Genomic DNA, 24,412 nt, shown 5'->3' with positions numbered 1-24,412 from the left:
TGCTGCACAGCAGTGAAGTTTCTGAGGTGGTCTGAAAAGGAGCATGAGCAGTGAGAAGGGGAGGGTGGGACTGCCAAGAACACATCAAGTCACTACCTGAGGAACTAAACACTTCCTGGAAATCACTTTGAGTTGGAGATTAATTTAGGCTACTTACATCATCATATCTAAATAAATAAATAGATTTGGAAAAAAACAAGGGATAGGCCATTTTTAATTCTCATTTTAGAAATGTGGAAATGGAATCAAGGAGTTATATTACTTGGCATTGCTGACTTCATACCTACCTCAAATTCATTTAAGGTCCCATTTAAAAAGAAACAAGTAAATGTCATATGCTATCCGTAATGACAGATGTTTCCATTTTTAAACTCTTAATAAGCTTTAGACAAGGGCTTCTCCGACACGTCAGTTACAGTTGATAAGCCAAGGAATATAATGTGCTTGTGGGGTGGCTTTCTCCTTTCAAACACAACCAAGTGCTGCTTACCTATCTGGAAAGGATTAGGTGTTATTTTGTTTTGTTTTTCTCACAAAAAAGGAAGCCAAAAGGAAAAGATCAAAAGAAGAGAAAACATGAGAAAAAAAAGTCCAGCTCCTCAGGAAGTGAGGATAGACTTCAGTCACAGCACCAGGACAGATGTGGACATTGATCTGGCTCAGAGCCATCACCTCAGCTCTGCTTCTGGAGAACAATCAATATCTCCTGTCAACTTGCTACAAGTGCAGAGCGTAAAGCTGTGCCCCAAACAATCCTCCCAGCAGTGACACTTCTACTTTAAACACAGTGTCCCTTCTTGACTGCACCACTGAGGGCCCAGGACACACATAAGCCCCTGGGCCATGGGGCTTTGGATTTGATTAATGGAAGGATGACCGCCAGCAGATGGAAAGGGTTTTCCACTTGACAAAGGCAGAAATAAAAATCTAGTATGAAATTGCCCTCTGAGCCAAGTAAAGCTTTTATTTTTTGAACCTAGTGTCCCTCTGTTAGAATTTCTAGGAGCCTTATTCTATAACTCATAGCATCTTTTCAAATGCAATTAAAATTTCCAGAATTTTTAAAGGAACTACTCCAAATTCTACTATTCTCTGAAATTATACTACTGAGATTTGAGAAGTGCCAGACTTTTGTTTGAGTTCTAAAAAATTTTGTCTGGGTTTCCGCACAGCACAACAGATGGCCAAACCATTTTATTTTCTCTTGGTTTCATTTCTGTTGCGTTACTTATCACACTCGTCTTGCCGCATCTACAAACGTTAAAACCGTGCACTCTGCCTTCCTCCTCCTTATTAATTAAAACTCTAACAAGGCAAGGATAAGAGCCTAGACATGGTAGGATTTTGCTAAAAGTTACTCTGCTTTGTAGTTTAATATTTATTAACATTCTGTGGGAATCCAATTACAATACAGTTTAACTTTATTCTGTTAAAACAATTTTCCTATGGCTTCTTTTCCTGTCTTGAATGTGGCTGGATTTATAGCAGTGTTTCTCCTACTATTTACGGTGAGGAACAGTTTTGATTGTCAATTCCTACTTATAAGGTTAGATAAATTTGTAAAATAGAATAAATTTAAACATGCCAGAATAAAATTATTAGAAAATAAAACATAAATAAAGTGAAACACCAGCAATTTCATTGTTATTTAATATAAGATAATATTCCATCATTTACATCAAACATATAGTAAGAAATACTCTCTCAAGAACAGTATACAGTACTAATTAAAATTATATATGTAAGTAATGCAAAAATATTACAGTTATAATATTTTGTTCTGCAACTATAATCCTTCAGAAGTTATGAATGAACAACCTATACTAATCATATAAATGCACATTTTGAATCAGTCTTATGTATGCCAGTGAAGTTTTTAATATGATTAACTTCCATTTTGTTTATTAATTTACATAATGTAGGTTGATAAATGACCACTCTGCTCATTGAAGATAATGATTAACTTAACTGTCACTGTATTAATTGCATAACACTTACAGTGATAAAGCAATACCCTAAGAAGTATGACAGGAGGTAAAGAATTACTGTAAATGTATCAGATTCAGTATAATCTAAGTGATTTTGTTCTCTTAAACTTTGATGTTTAAGAGATGTTTAACTCCTTCGTCAATTGTCAATGTCTTGGTTAGGGCTCTTTAGTGGAACAGAATCAATTGTTTATGTGTGTATGCGTGCGTTTGTGCGTATGTGACACATACATATATATGTAAAACAAAAAGGGATATATATTCCAGTCACCTCTGGAACCCCACAGATATGTCCAGTAGTGTGCTTTACTAATCTGCTAGGCATCTCTGAATTTAGTCAAGTTGACAGTGAAGATTTATAATCACAGCCAGCTCTAATCATTAATCTTATAAATTCAATTGCATTTAAATTATACTTTGATAGAATAAATAGATTCCATGTTTTTCTGTTGTGGAGCTTTGAATGGAAAATAAAATTCAGAATATTACATTAAATACATAGGTGTATGGTGATTTTTTTTTTGAGACAGGGTCTCTATGCATTTCAAGCTGGCTGTGTAATGATCCTCCTGCCTCAGCCTCCTGAGTGCTGGAATTAAAGGCATGTACCACCATTCCAGGTCTGATTAGGTGAAGTTCTATCCATGTCATATCAGTCCAAACTTGAGACCTGAAGAAGGTTTATAGAGAAAACTTCTTTTGAAATATTTATAATTGGCCAGGCATAGTGATGCATACCTGTCATCCCAGCACTTGGGGGCCGAGGTGGAAGGATTACCATGAGTTCAAGGCTAGCCTGGACTACCAAGTGAGATCAAAGCCAGCCTGAATTGCATAGTGAAACCCTGTCTCAAAAAGACACACACACACACACACACACACACACACACACACACAAGAAATATATATAATGATATGGAGTATTCCCTCTGGTCAAAGTTATCCATTGAACCAATAATATTTAGTGTTTATATAATTTATTTAGTTTACATGGACCACTATATGACTTAAAACAATCTAATTTATAGGATAAAATGTGAATTTAAATTATTGAATATAGTTTATAATGCATATTTCCATCAAAGTCTGTACATATCTTTTTTGGTATTGAGAATCAAACTCAAGACCTTCTGTTTTCTGGGCAGTTAATTATGCTACTTAGCTATATCCCTGGAATCTGAGCATATTTAAAGAGTTCAGTTTTATTGACTTTACATTAACATGTTTTTTTAGTTGTTTTGTTTTATTTTATTTTATTTTTTGTCTTTTTGAGACAGGGTCTCACTATTTGGTGAAAACTTTTGGATGGCAAGATCCAATTAGAGAGAGTGTGTGTGTGTGTGTGTGTGAGTGTGTTCACATGCATGTGCATGTGTGTGTTTTTTTCCAAGTATTAAGAAAGAGGTATTAAGATGATTTCATAAAGTAAATAGACTTCATTTTTCATTTTAAAAGTTCTTGCAGAATGGTTAATTCAGTAGTTCCAATATTACCAATAGAAGTTTTTATAAGACTATTACATGTAATCATACCAAAATTGTTTATAATGAGCTTGCACATTAAAGCATATGGACACTAATCTAGAATGGATAATACATGCTTTTAGCTGCTATTAAAATTATAATATCAAATACTCAGTTTATTCATTTTCATAGCAAGATTTTCTGATCATGGAAGTAGTATATTGATTTATAATTGGATACAAACTTTTTATCTCTCTAACTATCCCAGAATACTTTCTTGCTATTGGAACTGTGCCACCAGGTTAAACTTTTTAAAATATTTAAATTCAAAACACACTTACTGAAAATGTAAACTTTTAAAAAATCAATTGTTTATTGTTATAATTTACAGCTTGTGATTTTGACAGTAAACTTGTAAACAGAAGTCCATAGCACCATCATTTTCACATAACATATAATTAAATATTGATTTTCTTAAAAATAATTGCATTTGTGAGTTTCCAGGGGAAAATTCTCAATGAAATTTATGTGTTTCACTAGTTCATATCCCATACCTCTCCATTTCTTGACTACATTGATATCGATCTTTGACAATTCATATTTCAGCTTTTTATTGTAGACACACATAAAATTTCCAAGGAAAAATATATGATATTAATACACATTTCTATGTATGTGTGTATAGATGAATATACATCTTAGTTTTAGAAAACTAATGAGTTAGTTTATAAGAAACAAGAAAACCACCATTCGTGGTATGTGAAAATCAACTTCATGTTATTGCTGACTTTTTAATCACTACATAGCCTACTCATTACATTTTAACTTTTAGCCAACATTACTGAAGTGTAAGTCACATACTGTTCCATTAAATCTTTATGGAATAAATTACAGTTCTATAGGTATTGGAAACTCATATGTTTTTATAAACAATACTACTATCATAATATACAATTCCATCACCCCTCAAATTTCTACTCAATCATTGAAAGTCAACCCCTCCACTCTAGTTTCAAGTTATATATTTTGATGCATATGTTGATGAATTTTCTGAGCTTATAACGCTGTCTCTTCAAGAAAGCCATGTAAATCAGATAACACATAGATAAGTGTTTTAATTTGCTTCTTTTCTGTATCATAGCACATTTGAAATTTATTCCTTCTGTGGATAGCAGTGTGTTTTTCTTTTTTTAACAGCTGAGTTGAGTATTCACATTGAACAGTGACATTAAGAACTCATGTTGGTGGCCTATGATTGGTTTATTGTTTTATTGGCTGAATGACGTACGGACTAAGGTGTAGTGATTATGAATAAACATATGTAAACTTTTAAAATGTATAAGATTTTTAAAAATTTTTATTTTTATTAGCACATGTTTGCATTCTCCAGTGATTATAATCATGAGGCTGAGTTAGTTGATGCATATAACACATCTTTATTCTCTGTTTTAATCCCTTTCCCTCCCTCCGTCACTGTATCCTCCTCCTTTTTGCCAGAAGATTTATCTTCCTGTTTCTTTTTATCTAGTTTGATGTTGCTCTTTAATTTATTCATATTTTGCATTTCTAATAAAAGAGAAGCCATACTTAAGCTCTGCATCTGATTATTTCGTTTAATGTATGGTCACAATATGCTTCCATTTTCCTATTAAAGACTCAAGTTTATCCTTTTTATGACAGACTAATCCTCTGTCATTTATAAATACCACATTTTTGAAATTCATTTTTCTAGTGATGGACATAGAGGCAGCTTCCAAGATTTAGCTCTTATGAGTTGCTCTGCTCTAAACATGGGCATGGATGATCTTTAACTCTTTGGAGATGGCTAGTAATGTAATACATGGATCAAATGGAACTTCTAGTTTTTGGGTTTTGAGGAATCTCAAAATATATTCTAGGTATTAGTTCTCTGCTTGAGATATAGTTGGCAATGTTTTTCCAGTCTGTAGGTTGTCTCTTTACTCTATTGGTTGTTTCCTTTGCAGCCCAAAAACTTTTTAGGTTGATGTGATCCCATTTGTTGATTCTGGATGATTTTCTTGTGCAATTAGGGCTCTGTTCAGAAAATCTTTGCCTATGCCTATGTCTTCAGGAATTTTAGCTACTTTGGCTTCCAGCATAGGCTGTCTCTTTCAGCACTTACATCACTGATCCATTTCAATTTTAATTTAGTACAAGTAACAGGTATAGTTCTACACTCAGTTATCTGCGTATGGGTAGCCAGTTTTCCCCATACAATTTATTAAAGAGGCTATCTTTTCTCTAGTGTATATTTTTGGCTCCTTTGTCAAAGATCAGAGGGCTAAATGCCCTGGTGTTGTTTCTGCATCCTCTATTTTGTTCTGTTGGTGCACTTCTGTCTTTTTGTGCTAGTACTATTTTTTGACATCATAAACATCTATTCTTTAATAAGATGATCAATGAATTAACAACTCAGCAGTTCCTAGAGACTGTGCTCTTCATGAGTAGTACTTCAGCACATGGTTACGGTTCAAGCACTATAGCATTCATTGTTCTTTGTCATCTTTTGTGGCTTCCATAAACGCAACTTTAAAAGCACCGTAGAGAAACAAATGTGATACATTACCATTTCTTTTGCAGTTCCTTTCAGCATAGCAGCTAAGCAAATGATCAATGAGAAAAGCATATATAATCTATGACATGCATGGCTTCATTAATTTTGTTTTTTTAACAAGGAACTTTATTTATTTGTTTGTCTTTGTTCGGGTACCAGGAATCGAACTCATGACCTTGCGTTTACCAGGCAGGCACTGTGCTGCTGAGCTAAATCCCTGGCAGCCTCATTAAATTTGAAACATTCCCAGTCCTATCATGGTAGCAACATACCAATAAGATATATATGAAGGGGATTTTTTCCATCATTATATGTGAATACATCAAATATTGAAATACTAAGCAATAATGTAGCTGGTAAATGAATTGTGAAATGCATATGGAAATGTGAATAAAGTCAGTTCATATGTAAGCCAACTTTCCTGGGTGGTCTCACTAGGTATTTTGACGACCCTGTCCCACAGAGCATTTGCATCTTCCAGATAAATTGCATAAGAACTACCCAGACTTACAGGGCTCCAGGATATAGAACAAAGAAACTCAGAAGTAGCCATGTAGTGTTCCTTTCTGAATGCAGTTTACGTAGAAGCCACTCATGGAAGATTAAATGTGTTGACTACTAAAGGACTGAAATAATTGTCAAAGTTCTTCTGAAATCAAGTTCCAATTATGGCTGTATTAGACTCAGTCATTTGCAAGAAATTAGAGTAGACAGGGAAATCTTCTGAAACAGTCTCCAGAAGATTATCCACAAATATACAGAACAAGCAGCCAGTCCATAACATTTTACCTTCTCTGTTTTCAAGTAGGAATTGAGATTGTGACAGAATCTGAACAAGAAATGCTTCAGGATACCTTCGTGCTCTATTCATTCATAGGAGAGCAGAGAAATCACTTTGATGTCAATCTGTTCTCCCATTTCTACAATAAGGTCTTTTTGCTTTTCTGTGTCAATAAATGCACTCAGAAGTCTAGGATGCTTTTTGAGATAAGTATAGAACATATTCAGGGAATTTAAACTATATAAAGTTCATCCTCTACACAAGAAGAATGAAAGTTTCTGAGGATCAAAATTTCCAGTTGTGAACATTGAAGAATTTTCCTTCTGTGTGTGGTCAGGACAACTGAATCCTACTCCTGGCTGATTCTAATAATTATGCAAAGGAGTGGCATGTATGAAGTCATGTCTGAGAGGATGATTCCATTTGTCTAGGAGTTGATCATGGTGCATCAGAAGGATATTTAGTAAAAAAAAAAAAATAATAATGCCATGATAACTGTGTCACTCTTTCTGGATGCACAGTTAATTGAAACTCTACTTCAAAACTTTGTCCAGGATGAAATCCTCTCAGCTCCCAGCCTGCACTTCCATGGCTGTGGCTTCTCCTTGCAGAGGGAGAGGGAAAAGCTAGTGTATCTCAACTACACGCTCTTCACCCGAGCTTTCCTGGAATAAAGGCCATTCCTGGAATCCCATAGTTGAGGAGTGGTATCTTGGTTTTCAAGAGTTCTATGGCTTAAAACCATTTCACTCCATTTTTTTTTTAAATAACTGTAGCTTTGTAATATAATTTGAAGTCTGGAATTATGATGTCTGCTACTTTGCTATTGTTCCCCAAGGTTGCTTTTGCTATTTTGGGTCTCTTCTAGTTCCATATGAATTTTAGGATTTTTTAAACCTAGTACTGTGAGGAATGCTGTTTGTAATTGGATTGAAATTGCATTAAATCTGTACATCAGTTTTGGAATCAATGTCATTTTGACAATGTTTATTCTGCCTACTAAGGAACAGGGAAGGTACTTCCATGTTATGACTGAACTCATACTAGAACTCAGACTGAACTCAGTCTGGAACTACACTATCTTCAGCTCTCCTTGTCTCCAGCTTGCTGGCTGCAGATATAGAGGCTTTTGGGCCTCACTCTCTTTCTTTCTCTCTCTCTCTCCACACACACACACACACACACACACACACACACACACACACAGTATTGTGTATAATTATTTTTATTTTTCTGGAAAATGCTAATAGGGATATTTGGGGCTGACAAGCCATGTAAGTATTTCAAACAATTTTAAAACATCGATTTCAGATACAATCAAAATAATAAAAAAAAATTTACTCAAATGTATATATAAAACATGATCAACAATAAAATGGAAATAAATATTTGTTGACATTTTGGCATGTGTTCTTCCAGGATTATCTTTGTATAAATGCAAATACTACTCCTCAAAATGATGCAAATATTTCTCCTTACCAATTTTAATATGTATTAGCTTATATGAAGTAAGTCTTTTATATATTTCATTTAGCAATGTGTAATGAACATCTTCCCTTGATATTTAAATATCTGAATTATAATCACTTCAACTTTTTATCAAAATTTAAACAGAAAAAATATATTCTATTTTTTAAGCCCTTGATGTTAAATAACTACTATCTACATAATTTTCTTTCCATAGATCACAGAGAAAGGATTTTAGAGAGTCATAACCTTTATTAATTACAAAAGCATAGAAACATTTTTAATATTGTAAAATTATACTGTGATTGAAATTACAAAAGTTGCACATTGATGGATATCCCCTCATATTAATCTGATCTCTACCTGAGTGAGACAAATAAGAATTCTGTATTCATATCAGGCAAATTCCTACTTTATCCATGCTTCCAAATTGTGGTCACCTTTAGCTCTACAAGTTTACAGAGTACAAAATAGCAGTTGTTAACATATTAATGTATTTAGCAAAACTGTAGCCAAAAATATTTTATGGTGTTGAATTTTGAGTAGTGGTCTCCAATATTATATACACATCTATCACCAGTCCATGGAAAATCTTTTTACAAACTAAGAAAAGGTGTCCTCTGTCATGTAGAGAACCTTTCAAGTGAGGATTTAACAACTATATACTGTAAGCTCCACCTGCAGCGAGTGTAGGTACAGTCTCCTTTTGACCCATAGTTAAGTAAGTGGACCTCAAGTTGAATTTATGTTCCTACTTTCTTTATAAAATGCTGATGTATGGTAAAACTATAGTAAGTGCCTTGACAAGTTGATAATGCTAAAAATTCAAAGGCAAAATTAACATTATGTGCTACATTATCTTGCCAAAATTGAAAATGTCACTCTGCTAGGAAGTATTAATCTGGTATTTTATATATAGACATTTAGGTTAAATCTCATACAAGCATGTCATGATTTTCTTCAGTCACTGCACTTTAAAAAGATGCTCTCCAGGGTGCTAGCTGTCCCAGTGCTGAGACACTAATGTGTTTTGACTTTACACTGGGAGAAGCTACTTTTGATCTGACATTAAAAGGTATTCATGTTTCTTGCTTCTTTTGATGGTTCTCAGCAGAGTTCATTAAATTATATTTGTTTATACTTTTTTTTTCAAAAAGATACCTAAATGGCTTTGTATGTCTTAGCTTATTCATAAAAGCATGTCATGTAGAAGATCTGATACATGAGCTAAACACATTGCCCATGTTACCCATATATAAATTGTTGCCCCTTGAATTGAAACACCTTTGTACGTGGTACACAATGAGGCATATAACTGTGGAAATCTTAAAATCACACATAAAAATGAAAGGGAATTTCTATTCAAGAGTGACTTTTAATTCTGGTTGATATTCATTCAGCATCAAAACAGAACACTTTCTTCTATGCATTAATAGAATTTGAGCCACATATGCCTGTACACAGTTAGTTTTTCTGGTGTAACAAATTACCACAAATTTAATAGCTCATAACAATGTAAATTTGTTATCATATGATTACAGAGATCAAAAGTCTCAAGGGGATTTTACTGGGCTAAATGTTTTCATAAGTTTGTTTGCATCTAAGGTTTATCAGGTATCTGTTCCTGTGGAGAGAAGTCAGAACAGAGCCAATGACTGCAAGAAAATGGGAAACCCTCCCTATGGTAGTTCCAGCAGTGAGTTGGTACTATGGTTTTGATAAAAAGTTTCCATTGAAAAGGTCATAATTTCATGGGTGGGGCTTCTGAATGGTGACTGACTCACAAATGCTCATGTCTTACTAGTGGATTATTAAGTCATGATGAGGTTATAGCTGAATGGTCTGTTAGGAAGTGGGATCTAGTGGCATATAGGATGGGCCATGGGGTAATGAATTGGAAGGGCAGTGTCCCAGATCACTTCCTCTCTCTCTGCTTTTTGACTGCAATGAGAACAGCATTCCCCTCTGTTTTCCAAGTGATTGATCATTTCAGTAAAAGCATAAATCAGCGAATTCTCTCAATATATTGAGAACCAAGTGTGGATAGAAAAACCAGTTTGAATATAAATGCAATCTTCTAGAAACATATTAAAGTCTATTGTAAAGCATGGTAACATTATATAGTATTTTAGCTATTTTAAAATTGATACAGCATATATAAGGAGATTGAATTATAAAAAGTAATTTTCTAAACACGCTGCCCCACCACTTTTTGCTGTATTTGTTTCAAACTGTCTTTATATCAGCTGCTTTAGCTATGTTTCTACAGGAAACAGTTCCTCTACCATAAATAAAATCCTGCTTTAAAGACTGCAGAATACTTAGTGAAAAAATAAAAATAATTACCTATATATTTTAAGTATGTTTGTAACATACATTTTTCTTTACACTAGGATCTGTAAATTATGAAGAATGTTTCCAATAAAACAAAACATCTAGGTAAACATGTATGTTACTTGACATGTTTTCTTCAGAATATTGTAGTCTTTTAACTTGGGGCTACAAACCAATGCAAAAAATATCATCATGCATGCCTTAAGAGATTAGAAAATCTGTTTAGGTAAAAAATAATGGACTCCTCATAAATAAATAGATAAATAAATAAATAAATGAGAAAATAATTTCCAATTTGTTGGAACCAAACTTTCAAAGTTCAAAGCCTTCCTTTAGAGTACACTAGCATTTCAGAACTTTAATGTAGTACCATAACATTTCCTTTCATCGGCGTCATCAAGATGTAAAAGAATTATAACACTATCTGCTATGGGGCTATTATAAAGTTCACTTGAGCTGGATATGTACAGCTCTCAGAATGGTACCTGGTAAGCCATTAATTTTATAAATATTGTTATTATTATTTATGTGCTAGGGAATGAATCTGCTAACCAAGTCCTACACCATGGAGCTAAGACAAGTTATGTGTTATACCATAGTTATATTTATGAAATGGGTCTCATTATTAATATAATTTTAATATGAAATAAATTTGTAAATAAAAAGATTTTCAGCAGTTCAAAGTTAAATCACCTTTGTTTTCTCCATGTTAATGTAACACACCACAAAAATTGCTTAAGCTTAGCTTTAAATCAACTCAAAAATCTTATTATTCATTTGTTATTTAGCAACTACATGTCTTCAGACACTTTAAATTGCCCTTTCAAGTATAACATATTCAATTTTATTTTTTAATATTTCAAATAATAAAATAAAAATTAAATATTTTCAAAATTTAAATTAATATTGTAAATTTAAAAATGCAAAAGTATAGCACATCTGAAATTTATCATTTCAATATTTTCAACACATTGTTAAATTTTTGTACTGCTATTCAAATGGCTTCCACAACCTTGAAAAAGTTCATAAATTATACATTTTACAATTATAACTTCCAAGCAAAGCCTTTCAGAATCTTTAGAATGATCATTTTATCAAACATTATAAGTATTTCCAGGCCAAATATATCTAGGTTGCCCCAATCACTGAAACTATATCCCTGAACACCATTAAACAAGTAAATCCTTGCATTTATTTGCTTGTATTTCTTTCTAGGGTTAAAAAACATGACCAGTAAATAATTTCACCATCACTAGTATGTTGAAAAGAGCCATGTGTTGGATTGTTGGGGTCAGAATATTGACTCTTTAAGGACTTTATGTACAAGATTTGACTTGCTTCAAAGTACAAAAGACTGAGTTATAGCTGTATCTGCATGAAGAATATGAAACAAACTACAGTACCTGTAATATTTCTGCCACAAATGATCATACAGATTGAAGATATATTAAAGTTTTTCCTCTGTGTTGAATGAGGAATGAATTTGTAAAGTTTTCTGCTTCTGATACATAGTCACACAAGATGTTGCTCACTTGCTTCCCTAATCTCTTTATTATAACTGAATTATGTATTATATAACATTTTGAATGAAGCTACATAAAAATTTTCATAGATATTTTCAGGCAACCTGAATATTTCTGCAATCTGGTCTTCTTCTGCTTGTACAAATCACAGACCAGTAAAGTCATGGTCATGGCAGATTTATGTACATGGGGTTTAATTACATTAGATGAATTAAGATTCATATATTCAGTGAGGTTTTATTCTTTTAAATATTAAGGGAGTTCTCAAAGCATTTGTAACATAGCCATTAATATCCTTATTCCTTTTCATCTATTATGAAACTCACTATTATTAAATGAGAGAGAGAGAGAAAGAGAGAGAGAGAGAGACAGAGAGAAAGAGAGACGAGAGAGAGAAGGAGAGAGTGAGAGAGGGAGAGGGAGAGACTGAATTTAGACTGTAGACTGCTTTTACAAATTGAATCATATTCTTAATTCTTAATTTCCTAATTTACTCTAATTATTCAGTACTACATTTAAGGTTTACTTGAGATTTATAGGTTGCTTGCCTATTCATGTGTGTGTGTGTGTGTGTGTGTATGTGTGAATATTGTTAAAAGGGTGAGATTTTTTTCTTTCTTTACCATCTGAAGATTTCCTAATTATCCACTAAGTCCCAGAGTCCCTGCAGTCTCCATAAAGCATCTGACACCTGGTTTTCTTTGAGCAGTATCGTCTGATCTCTCCAATGTGCTGTTCAGAACAGATTGTACATGCCTTCCCGGTGCTCACCATGTACTTATGTGATTTATGCCTGCCTTTCCACCAAACTACAACATCTCCATGGTCTCTGAAAGCCAGAATCTAGAAACATACAAATTTATTTATTCAATTTGTTTGTGGGCCAAGTGATTTTGGCCCGTGAACATGTAAGATTACATTTAAGGAAACAAAGTACTAAGCAAAAGTAATTTATCTTTATTTTCTTTTATCAGTAAATGTGTATAACATGCAATGTTTACATTCTCTGTGTGGAGCTGGCATATGTACATAACACATCTTCATTGCTTTTTCATCCCCTTTCCTCCCCGTATCCCTGCTCAACTCACCCCTTGACTCACTCCCTTTTCTGTTGTTCTTTTGTACATTCTTGCAGTATATCCTGTTCACATTCCTTGTGTGGAGTTGGTATATGTAAATAACACATCCCAACTCCTCTTATTCATCACTTGTCCCTTTCCTGCCTTCTCCTCCCTCCATCTCTTGCTGCACTTCCTCTTTCAGAGCAATCTATCCTGCAATCTATCCCGCTACTTCAGACACACGGCTTACAGAGCACATTGTTTCTCCTGTGTAAACACCCAGAATCAGAGTAAAGAGCAGGATAAAAGGCAGGCGATGGATCATGCTCAAAGGGAAGGGGATCAAGTACTATTTAATAGAGAATGTCTAATGTCTAATATATAATGTATATGGAGAAGAGGTAGGGAGGAGATACCTCTTTACTGGCATTTCTCAGGAAGTGGAAAAGTACTCTATTTCTTTTTCTAAAAGAATGTACTATCTTGAAAAATTCAAACACAGAAAATTAGAAAGCAATAGACAACGATAATCTCTTCATCTAAATTTGATTAAATTTTTTTATATTCTTTTCAGATTATGTTAAACATAATAGCAGTTTCATTTTCTCTTCACCAAGGCAATTAATATGTAGACAATACACAAATATTTGTTAATCTTTCTTTTTCAATGTTTTTCATATATGAGATATATTCATACATTAGATATTCAATATTTGGGTTGTAGGGTACACAAGCATACTCAACTCTGCCAAGTACTGCCAGGCAGCTTACTCAAAGAATGTAAATGGTACTTTTCCTGACAATGTTGAATACTGCCAGAGATTTTTCATATTTGTTAAAAGGAAGGAAATGTTCACTGGAGGGTTGAGGTTAGATCAGTGATCAGCACTGCAAAAAAAAAAATCCTCATGTCTGTTGGCTGTTTGGGTATACTATTTTGTCACAAAGCTTTTAAAACTTTGGGAATTTTTAAAAATTTCATTGTCTTAGTACTTGAACTACGAATGTTCTTACATATTTTGTAAGTCTGTGTCAGTTTAAGGGTTTCAGATGAATTATCTGTGTTTTTAGGCAGCCTTTTCATACTCTATGGTGCATTTAAATGAACATTAAATTCTGAATTTTAGTGTGGCTAAATTTATCATTTTTTGTTGAACACCTTGAGTTTTCTCGAAGAAGTACTTGACTATGATATTTTTGTTCTATAGTCTTGAAATGTTTTATAGCTTTCCTTTCATATTTAGGCCCTCATCGCTGAATAGCTTTCAGTATAATATAAGGTGAGAATTAAATTTCATAGCCCTTATTTTACAGGGATGTCTGGAATTTTAATGAGATAATATGTCAGTTTTTAGAGGGAAGCTTGGTTCACTGTTAGTACTCAATATTTGTTAACTACTATTGCTGTTATTTATTTCTAGCTTGATGTGCTAAGCTTTTTGTCTTCCAAATTGGTAGAATAATGGACTATTACCTTCTTTCTCATTCTATCTTGTTTCCTGACAGGTGTTAAATTCCATCTATCATTTCTGTGACCACCCTAGCAGCCAAGATATGCTTTGGGCCAAAAGCCAGAAAATACAACATGAAAATTTAAGTAGAGGCTCCTTTAGGAAATGTAAGAGTGAAGTGGTTTGAAGACTTGCTGTCAGGAAAATATCAAATGAGACAGTGCCCTTAATTGAGTTTGACTACATTTTCTTTCCTATTATTTGCACTTATGTATTTCTGTCTAGGAGAATAAAATCTACTTCATAAAGTATATTAGATTTTCTCTCTTTTACATTTATTTTTTTCTTCGGTACTGGGAACTGAACTCAAGACCTTGCACTTGCCAGGCAGGCACTGTGCCGCTGAGCTAAATCCCCAGCCCCTCTCCTTTACATTCTTAATTCTCCAGATCCCTTTATACCTACTAAGACCTCTACATAACTGTTAGCAATATAGAAGGTATACTTTAGAAATATGAACCATTTTACTCAATAGTTATATATTATACTGCAATTTGGAAAAAGAATATTAAGATGTCATTTGTATTATGTTAGAATTCTATGTGAATAGAGAGAGAAATCAAAAGAAAAAAGTAATCATACAGTGTAATGTATTTTGATTTGTCATAATTACACATAACAACTGTTTAGATATTTGATTGAATTTTCTTATTGGAGAGTGTGCTATTCCAGTAGATCACAGTACTTGCCTCACTAACATGTTACTTTATCATATTTTCATCTTACTGTTGCAAATCCTGCCCAGGAATTAGTGCTGTGGGAAATGTTATGATAATAAAAGTGTACATTCTCTAAAGCAAGTTGTCCTTGCTTTAGGAGTTTTGCTGTTGTCTCCAGTTTCTTATTTAATGGAAAATTTAGGTTTACAAGAACTGGTTGGCTAATTAATGATTACACTTAAATCAAAATAGACATATGTTCTTTAGTGAATAATCCATGAATGAAGATATATTGATCCTTGCTATGTATAAGAGCTTTAGAAATAAACTTTTACTTACTTGATGTGAGAATTTTGACCTTTTTCTCATCTTATCTTTGAATTTTGAGCAACACTGGAAGGCTAAACTGACAAAATGCTACAAGAAAAATGTCTTGTAATTTTCTAGCTGTTGCCCAGAGTATAATACGGGAAGGCAATCTGAAAAATCCATCCTATGAAGAGCCACTGAAGCGATAATTTTTCAGATGCTACCCTAGTGGTCTGAAAGATATGATGCAGGCTGTAGGAAAGGAAAAAAAAAATCTGCACATGCATACAGGGAATACCATACCGACGAATGCATCAATTGTGAAATTCAGCAGAAAAAAATTTTGATTGAATTTTTTTCTGAGGGACATAGGGGTTATTTAGAACAATTACATTCTTACAGCATTATAAGCTTTGAAAAATAGATTTATTAAGTTAGCAGAAGCACATACATTTGCATTTTTACATATTTCAGGCATAGTCCATATTACATGAAATTGATATTCAGACATTTGTACTGTCACATATTAGCATATGTCAAAGTCACTTTAGTTTCTACAGGTTTGAAATTCGTGTCAGTGTCTTTTTATTTGAACTATTTTTTACATTTGTTACCAAGTTTCAATATAAATTTGATTATGAAATGAAATTTCTTTTAATTTTAGTAAAATTACTGTGTGCCTCTTAATTATTTTTGAGTTCAGTTCAGGTTTTATTGCCCTCATATAATTTGCCTGTAATGTTACTTCCACTAATTCATACCATGGTAAGGATTAACTCTTGGAATTCATTGATCTATGATATTCTTTTTGACTTCAGTCAGAGTTTATGTTGTGTTTGTTGTCTGATTAGGTTTTATTCCATTTACAACTTGAATATTTGGTCATTTCTGACATCTGAGTTATATTTCTTTACTTTTGGTCTTTGATGTATATTGTTTCCTTTAACAATTGCACATTTTAAAGACTGTACTTTTTATTTTAATTTCTGGTTGTGATTTTCTCTCCTTTTTAAAATTAGCATTTTCTATTTCTGAGTGATCAGGTTCCAGTGTGATTTTTAGCTACTAAGCCTCTCTAATTTGGAATTAGCACTGTAGCAAATGTTAAAATTCACAAACAATTTTCGAAAAAATATCTTCATTTCATTTTTCCATCTTAATATAATTTTATGTTTGAAACTGTTAATTTTTAAAATATTACTTGAATAGTGTTATCTTTCAGAATATTATTCTATAGATGAATTTGGAGGTCATATTTTCTCAAAATTATTTCTAACTGCATACATTGCAACTGATTTTAAGCTCAGTCTATGTCCATCTAGTGAGTTTATGCTTTTAAGTAATTTCTTTATAGAATGGACAACTAAATGATGTACATTCTGATTCGTTTTATTGTTTAATCTTTAAAATTCTAAAACCTGTCATTCACATCACAAAAGGATAATGTATTCACTATTTAAATTTTTTCTTAGGGCATATTTTTTTCATGCACATTTGGTTCATTTCTATATTAACTAAGTGAACATTTATTTGTTAACTTCCTACTCCAAATATATTTTTGTCTTTATTCAGAGATTATTATGTAATAGTCTTTCCCATCTATTCATGTAGGTTTCAGCAGATAACAAGTAGCACATAGAAAGCAGTAACTGAACAAGTGAACTATTCTCAAAGGTGTAGCTCGGGTCAAGAGGATTGCATGTCTATATTTGTTTCCATGAGAAACACTTTGAAAACATCAATATGTAATACAAGCATTGTTAATTCCCTACCACTTTGTTTGTAACTCTGTATTGTCTGTACTGTTCTTTTGGTATTTTGTAAAAGGTTGTCTGTTGATGTTTTCCTCCTTTTATTTCTAAAATTAAAAAAAGAAAGGGGGAGTCAAAAGTAGTAAGAGGAGAAAGTGATTACTAGGTATGTCCAGCAGAGCTGCAACTGTGTGTGTTGGGTTCCGGTGCATCTGACCCAAGGCTATTTACCTCAGCAGGTGGAGCACTCTATTTTTCAAGACAAATTGCTCACTGCCAGATTGTGGTCCACCTGGGAAGGGCAGGTTGGTAAATAATCAGTCTCTGTCTCTTGGCAGTTGTCACTGGTCCCACACCACAGGCCCCAGGAAATAGAGAGCTTACTGTTGTGTCCCTTCCTGATCAGCAATCAGTTTTCATATGATGTGGGTCTAGTAAATGAGACCCAGAGGATGTTTGGGATTATTTTTCTTTATCTAATGAATGAGACCAGTCTGCTCTCTCTAAAGATTTCCCTTTCCTGTCTTCCTGTCTAACAAGCGGGTTGGAACAAAGTCTTTGACAATAATATTCAGCAACTTTCCCAGGTCTGGTTTACCTCCATTTGGATTCATATTCTATGTGACAAGTGAATCTGAGATTTAGATTTAATATTCTGTGTTATTCTTCATACCCATTGTATAAGAAATCTCTTTATCCTCTGTTTTCACCTTTTAAATAACTCTTGTCATTTCCACTGTCTTCAGTACAAATGACTTTTTATTTTTATCCCTAAATAACAATGGTTGGTTATTAACTACCTTTTTCTTTATTTTTTCCAATTTAAACTAATCTTCCCAAAGTGTCATTTTCACCATACTATTCACAATAAAATTCCAGGGATTACTTTTATCTTATATAATTAATTATAATGTACTCCAGGGACATATACTGTCTGATTTTATTTCCTGTTTGATCTTTACTCATAATACTTAATTTGGATACATGATACTTTGACACAGCCATTTTAGATCAGTCATATTTTAGCATATTCATTTTGATATTACTATTGTAATTTGAGGTGGATATTTTATTTTGGAAGAAATGAAACTGCTATTTTTCATACCTTTCTTTTAAGTTACCAGCTATTGAGCAAAAGAGGCACTGGAATCGTATTGTCACACCATTCCTCAGCTTTATATACTCTTGCATGAAATTAATGGATGAAGATAGTTGGTATGCACTAATACAGATTTTCAAATTGTTAAATCTCCACAATAAATCCAGGCTCAGGGGCTGGGGATTTAGCTCAGCGGCAAAGCGCCTGCCTGGCAAGTGCAAGGTCGTGAGTTCGGTTCCCGGTACCAGAGAAAAACAAAACAAAACAAAAAAAAATCCAGGCTCATCTTTAAATACCACTGAATTAACATAGTGTTAAGACTTTTATCTAGAATCTAGATGTCTCCTCATATGTTCATTAGGTGGAGATTTTTGTTTGTTTGTTTTGATTTTTGTTTTTCTCCGGTACCGGGAACCGAACTCACGACCTTGCGCTTGCCAGGCAAGCGCTTTTGCCGCTGAGCTAAATCCCCAGCCCCTAGGTGGAGATTTTTGGAAGGGGTTAGATCTAGCGTGTCTGAATATGTATTAATAATATGGGAAATTGGGTTTAAGATGTGTGATAAATAATTTGGCCCCTGATTGATTTAGCATCATTCTGGGTGTACAGAATTGGAAGGCCCATCTTGGGAGTTGGTAGCACCAACCAATAAGCTTTGAGTCTGGATAAGGTATAAAGGGAAAGACAGGCTACTGCTGTTTGCTCCTTTTTGCCTGAATTGTGGAGGAGAACTACTTGCCCTTTGTGATTCTCCTTGGTTAAGCTCCTCTGCTTTGGGTCCAGGCAATGACGGATGGAAACTTGAACAAACTGTAAACTAAAATAAGCCTTTCCTCCTTTAACATGTAGGTGTCAAGTATGTGTCAGAAACAAGAAAGTAACTAAGACACCTAGTAAACAGAAAAAATTAACCATAAAAATTCTAACTTAAAATAAAGAACATTATAAGTTAAGCAGTTAGAGAAAAGAAACAGATAACCTAAGAAGGAAGCCCATCTGAATTACGGCAGACTTCTCAACACGAGCCCTCAAGTCAAGAAGAGTGTGTGGAGTGAAGTATTTCAAGTCTTGCAGGAAACATCTTCCAACCCAGACTGATGTACCTTGCAAAACTATCTTTCAAAACTCATGGAGAAATAAGATCCTTTCATGACAAAGAACAACTGAAGAAATTTATGACCACAAAACCTACTCTACAAAGAATAGTGAAAGATATTCTAGGAAGATAATAATGACCACAATCCCAAGAACAACAAAACAAGGAAACCATCAGGCAAAGCAAGCAATGAAACAGAGAGGAAAAGCAAGGAACCAAAAATAACATGACAAAGATAAGCAAAGGCAATCCTGAGCAACAAAGGCAAGGCAGGAGGCATCACAGTCCTTGACTACAAAGCTACTACAGTAAAATTATACTACAAAGCTACTACAGTAAAATCAGCATGACATTGGCAAGAAAAAAGACCTGAGCAGTAGGGGAACAGTTAAGAAGGTGCAGACACAACTACAAACCAACTCAACTACTTAATCTTTGACAAAGGGTCCAAAGATGTTCACTGGAAGAAATATAGCCTCTTTAATGAATGATGATGGAAAAACTGGCTCTGTATGTGCCAATGACTAAAATTATACCCATGTCTATCACCATGCACTAAACTAAAGTTGAAATGAGTTGGAGGTCTAAATATTAAAACAGAAACATTAATCTATTGGAAGAGAAAACTAGGTAGACATCTTGAAGCTACAGGAGTAGGCAGAGACTTCCTGAACAATACCCAAACTGCATAGGAAACACTTTAAAGAATCAACAACTTGGATTTCATCTTATTAAGAAGCTTCTGCACATCAAGAGAAATAAGAAACAGAGTGAAAATACAACACACAGAGTGGGAAAAACTTTTAGCCAACTGTCCCTCAGACAAAGTACTTATGTCTAGAACATAAAGAACTGAAACATAAAGAACCAAAAAAAAATCAGAATCCCAAATTCGAAAACCTGATCCAAAATGGACATCTGAGATGAATACACATTTCTCAGAGGACGAAATACAAATATCAAAGAAATATATGGAAAAAATGCTCAACATAATTGGTCATTCAAGAGATGCAAATTAAAACAATACTAATATTCCATCTCACTCCAGTAAGAAATCACCAATAACAAATGCTGGATGGGCTGTGGGGAAAAAGGAGCCCTTCTCCACTGTTGGTGGGAATGTAGACTGGTGAAAGCACTACGAAAATCAGTGTGATGATTCCTGAAAAATGTGATTAGAGGTCCTTTTTGACTCAGCTATTCCCCTTCTGAGTATTTTCCCAGAAGAATTCAAAGGATGATACCAAAACAATATATGTAAACCTATGTAGATAGCAGCACAGTTTGTCATAGCTAAATGTTGGAAAACCAAATACCCATAAACCAAGAAATGAATAAAAAGATGTGGTATTTTTACATAATGGGGTACTACTCAACTATAAAGAAGGAAAAACTTGAGACAGTTATAGGAGATGGCTGCAACTTGAAACCATACTCATAAGTGAAATAAACCAGAACTGCTTGCATAAACATCCCTAGTGTAAGAAACTGAAAGAATAAATAAGATCCAAAATGTACAATAAATATTGTGAAATGGGAAAAATCTATTCAAAAGGAAAAAAAAAAACTGGTTTGGGGGAAAGGAGAAAAGAACAAAGGGAAAAGGCAAAAAAATATATATTTAAAAAATAGTTATACTAATGATTGCTATTAGTTCATTGAATAGAAAGGACTGTGACTATGTTGTTACTCTCCTACAACCTTGTCCTGAAATTTTGTGCCACTGCATATAAAAATATTTTCATATAGATGTCACTGATGTGATGATAGAAGAACATATGATAGCAGCTTTTCATTTTATCCAACATTTTGGACAAAAAAGGATATTCTAATTAGACTTTTTTCCCATGCTATGCTCATTTAACTGTGAATGACTTAACGAAACATGTGAATCATGAAGATTATATAAAATCCTGTATTATATATAGATATATATAATATATATATAGATCCTATTTTATATATAGATATATATATAATTTATCAAGATTATATAAAATCTTGATAAATTATATACTTTGTAGAGCATCAAGAAAATATGAGAAAATTAATAATCTAAAGAGCTGAAAATTGAATACAAGTTGGAAATATTTTATACCTCAAAGGGGGGATTGTAATGTACAGATTAAAAAGCCATTTGAGAATTGATTTTGACTTTGCATTTTAAGAAAATGTGAAATCCGAGTGATAAATTTTAGTGGATAAATAAATATATATATATATATATATAAGTTCTGTCAACTGTCAATAATATATTATAGGAAAGTAATGTTTCATACATCCAGAATCAATGTAAATTAAGCCATAATTGACTTGTACATATAAATAATTAAAGAAATTTATTAAGAAGAGTAGGCCTTATAAAAATGAGGAAATATACTTGGAAAAAACTATCAAGTTGTTGAATATATGTAAATGTGCATTCATTGCGTGATGACAAACACATAAATTATGATGACATCTTAGTCATCTCATTATATTTATAGTTTATTTCATTATGTTTATAGCTCTAAAGTTAACAAGTAATACCTATAAAATTTTATATGTAAATATGAACAAAGTATAAAATTAATATAGCTAATTAAAAATAGTGTTCGCAATTGTAATTTTTGTGAGTGGGTTAATACTCTAGTTTGGATCTTGAATGTTCTTCAGTGTCCTTGTGTGACAGCTCTGATCCCCAGAGGAGAAGCCCGTGGGAGCTCGTTAGCTCAGTGTCCCCAGAGGACTGATATCCTGGCCCTTACCCTTTCTCTTTTGCTTCTCTGTCTTGAAGTGGACAGTGTGCCCTACCACACACTGATTATCCTTTGCATCCAGCCCCCTAACAGAGGCCCTGGGCTATGGGCCAGGTTAGCTTGGAGCCTCCAAAACCATGATCCAGAATAAACCTTTTTTCTTTCTAAATTTATTACTTAAGGTATTTTCCTAATAATGACTGAAAGCTAATGTAGTAAATACTGTAATAGATACTAATACATTTTAAGTTATATTTATACATGCCATACACAGTGTTTTGTATGTTACTGCTGCTATTTCATCAGAATTTAAAAGGAGATTCAGCATAAAAATATGTAGTATTATAGATGATAAAGTAATAATCTTACAAATTGATAACCTGATTTCCAATTACTACCTCTGTAATGGATAAGCCTAGAAAAACATACATTGTTCCATTTACCAGTGACAAGGATGCCTTAAAACGACTACATCAATCATTTGTAAAAATCAATCAATGACTTAGAAGTTAATGATAAGCAATCTGTGTCACAACTTACTGCTTGGTAAGAAGTTTTAAAAGTATGTGCATATCTTTGTTTTTGAATATACATACACCAATTCATCAATCTATACCAGCTGCACATTGAATATAGTCCTTGAGTGTGAACTTGTAAATGGTCAGTCATGTGAAGCAGGGAAATGTGACAAATGTTACATACTTGCAGAGTATCTCAGGTAAACTACATGTAACCATGATTTATTTACTTATCAAAACCCATCATTCTGCTCATTGTCTGAGAATATGACCATTTTCAATAAACCATATTTTCTGATTTTTACTGTATAATTTGTTATGTGACTACTTCATTAACTAATACTACCTTTGTTTCATGAGTAATGGAATTTCAGAAGAAGGGGCAAGGGGCATAGCACACTCAACATCAGGGTCTTTTATAATTTTAAAAGTAAAAAGTTTTCATAAAAGGAAAAAAAAATTACCTTGCTTTGTCAAAATAGTCTCATAAAACAGTTTGGGATAAAATGGCCTAATTCTCCCTCCATATAACTTATGACTAAACTTACAAGAAATAGGTTTTAACACATCTCCATTAATTTTCTACAATGTCCAGTTTAATTTGTAATTTTTAAACTGTTTTTATTTTAAAGGAAACTACAAAAGAAAAGAACTATAGCAAAATACAGACAAAACAAAGCAAGGACATTAAAAATGATACATGTTTCAAACCAAATGATAGAGATTAACAGTGATTGTCATATTATATATTGTTATCTTCAATGAAGTTGCTCAGAAATTTTTCTTATAATCTACTATAACTACTGTATTCACCTCCATAAAAATGATACTATTGTAAATCCATTTTAATCTATTACTATAACATTTTAAAAGTGTAAATTGTGTCTTTCAAAATGCATTATAAAGTTGCTAAACTATTAACTTTTTAAAAATGTAAATTATGTCTTTCAAAATGCATTATAAAGTCATTAAACTATTAACTGTTTTTGAATAAATTTTGTCTATCCACAGCCTACAGCTTTACAAAAGAGTCTAGAACTATAAAGATAACAAGGAACCATGATCCTTGGTATATATCAGAGGTATAGTGGATTGTGTAATTAACATATGCACAATAAACTTACTTGAGCTTATTGCATACTCTAGAGCAGTGGTGATGAACCCTTTAAAGCTTTCAATGATGTAAACAGCCCGATGAAGCACACATGCCATAGGTTCACCGCTACTGCTAGAAGAATGGCTTGACTTCAATGAGTAGTCACACATTTTGCTGCAGATATATTAATGTGCTGGATAAAAGTGGACGACTTTAGACTTTTTTGGGCTTTTTACAAAAATACAATATGTGCACTACAGTGTTAAATATTTCCTTTCTGAAATAAATCTGCTTTCAGAGATTTTGGACAAGGGTTGTAAGCAAACTTACCTGTAACATTTACATCCATATATGGTTTATAAGACTAGACAATCAGCTTAAGGAATGTGAAGAACAAAAGACACTTGAATTTATAAATAATTAGATAAGATATATAGTCGTAT

General features: G+C 33.1%; 1 pseudogene; it reads right to left on the bottom strand.

Annotated features, from left to right (window-relative positions):
* Window positions 1–24,139, bottom strand: part of LOC102010436 — a 71,453-nt pseudogene extending 47,314 nt beyond the window's left edge.
* Window positions 24,140–24,412: the final 273 nt, after the last annotated feature.

This window comes from Chinchilla lanigera, unplaced genomic scaffold, assembly GCF_000276665.1.
Source record: "Chinchilla lanigera isolate Chin_1 unplaced genomic scaffold, ChiLan1.0 scaffold00001, whole genome shotgun sequence".
NCBI classification, from domain to species: Eukaryota; Metazoa; Chordata; class Mammalia; order Rodentia; family Chinchillidae; genus Chinchilla; species Chinchilla lanigera.
The sequence above is the reverse complement of the archived record's forward strand: the minus strand, read 5'-3'. Positions and strand labels throughout refer to the sequence as shown.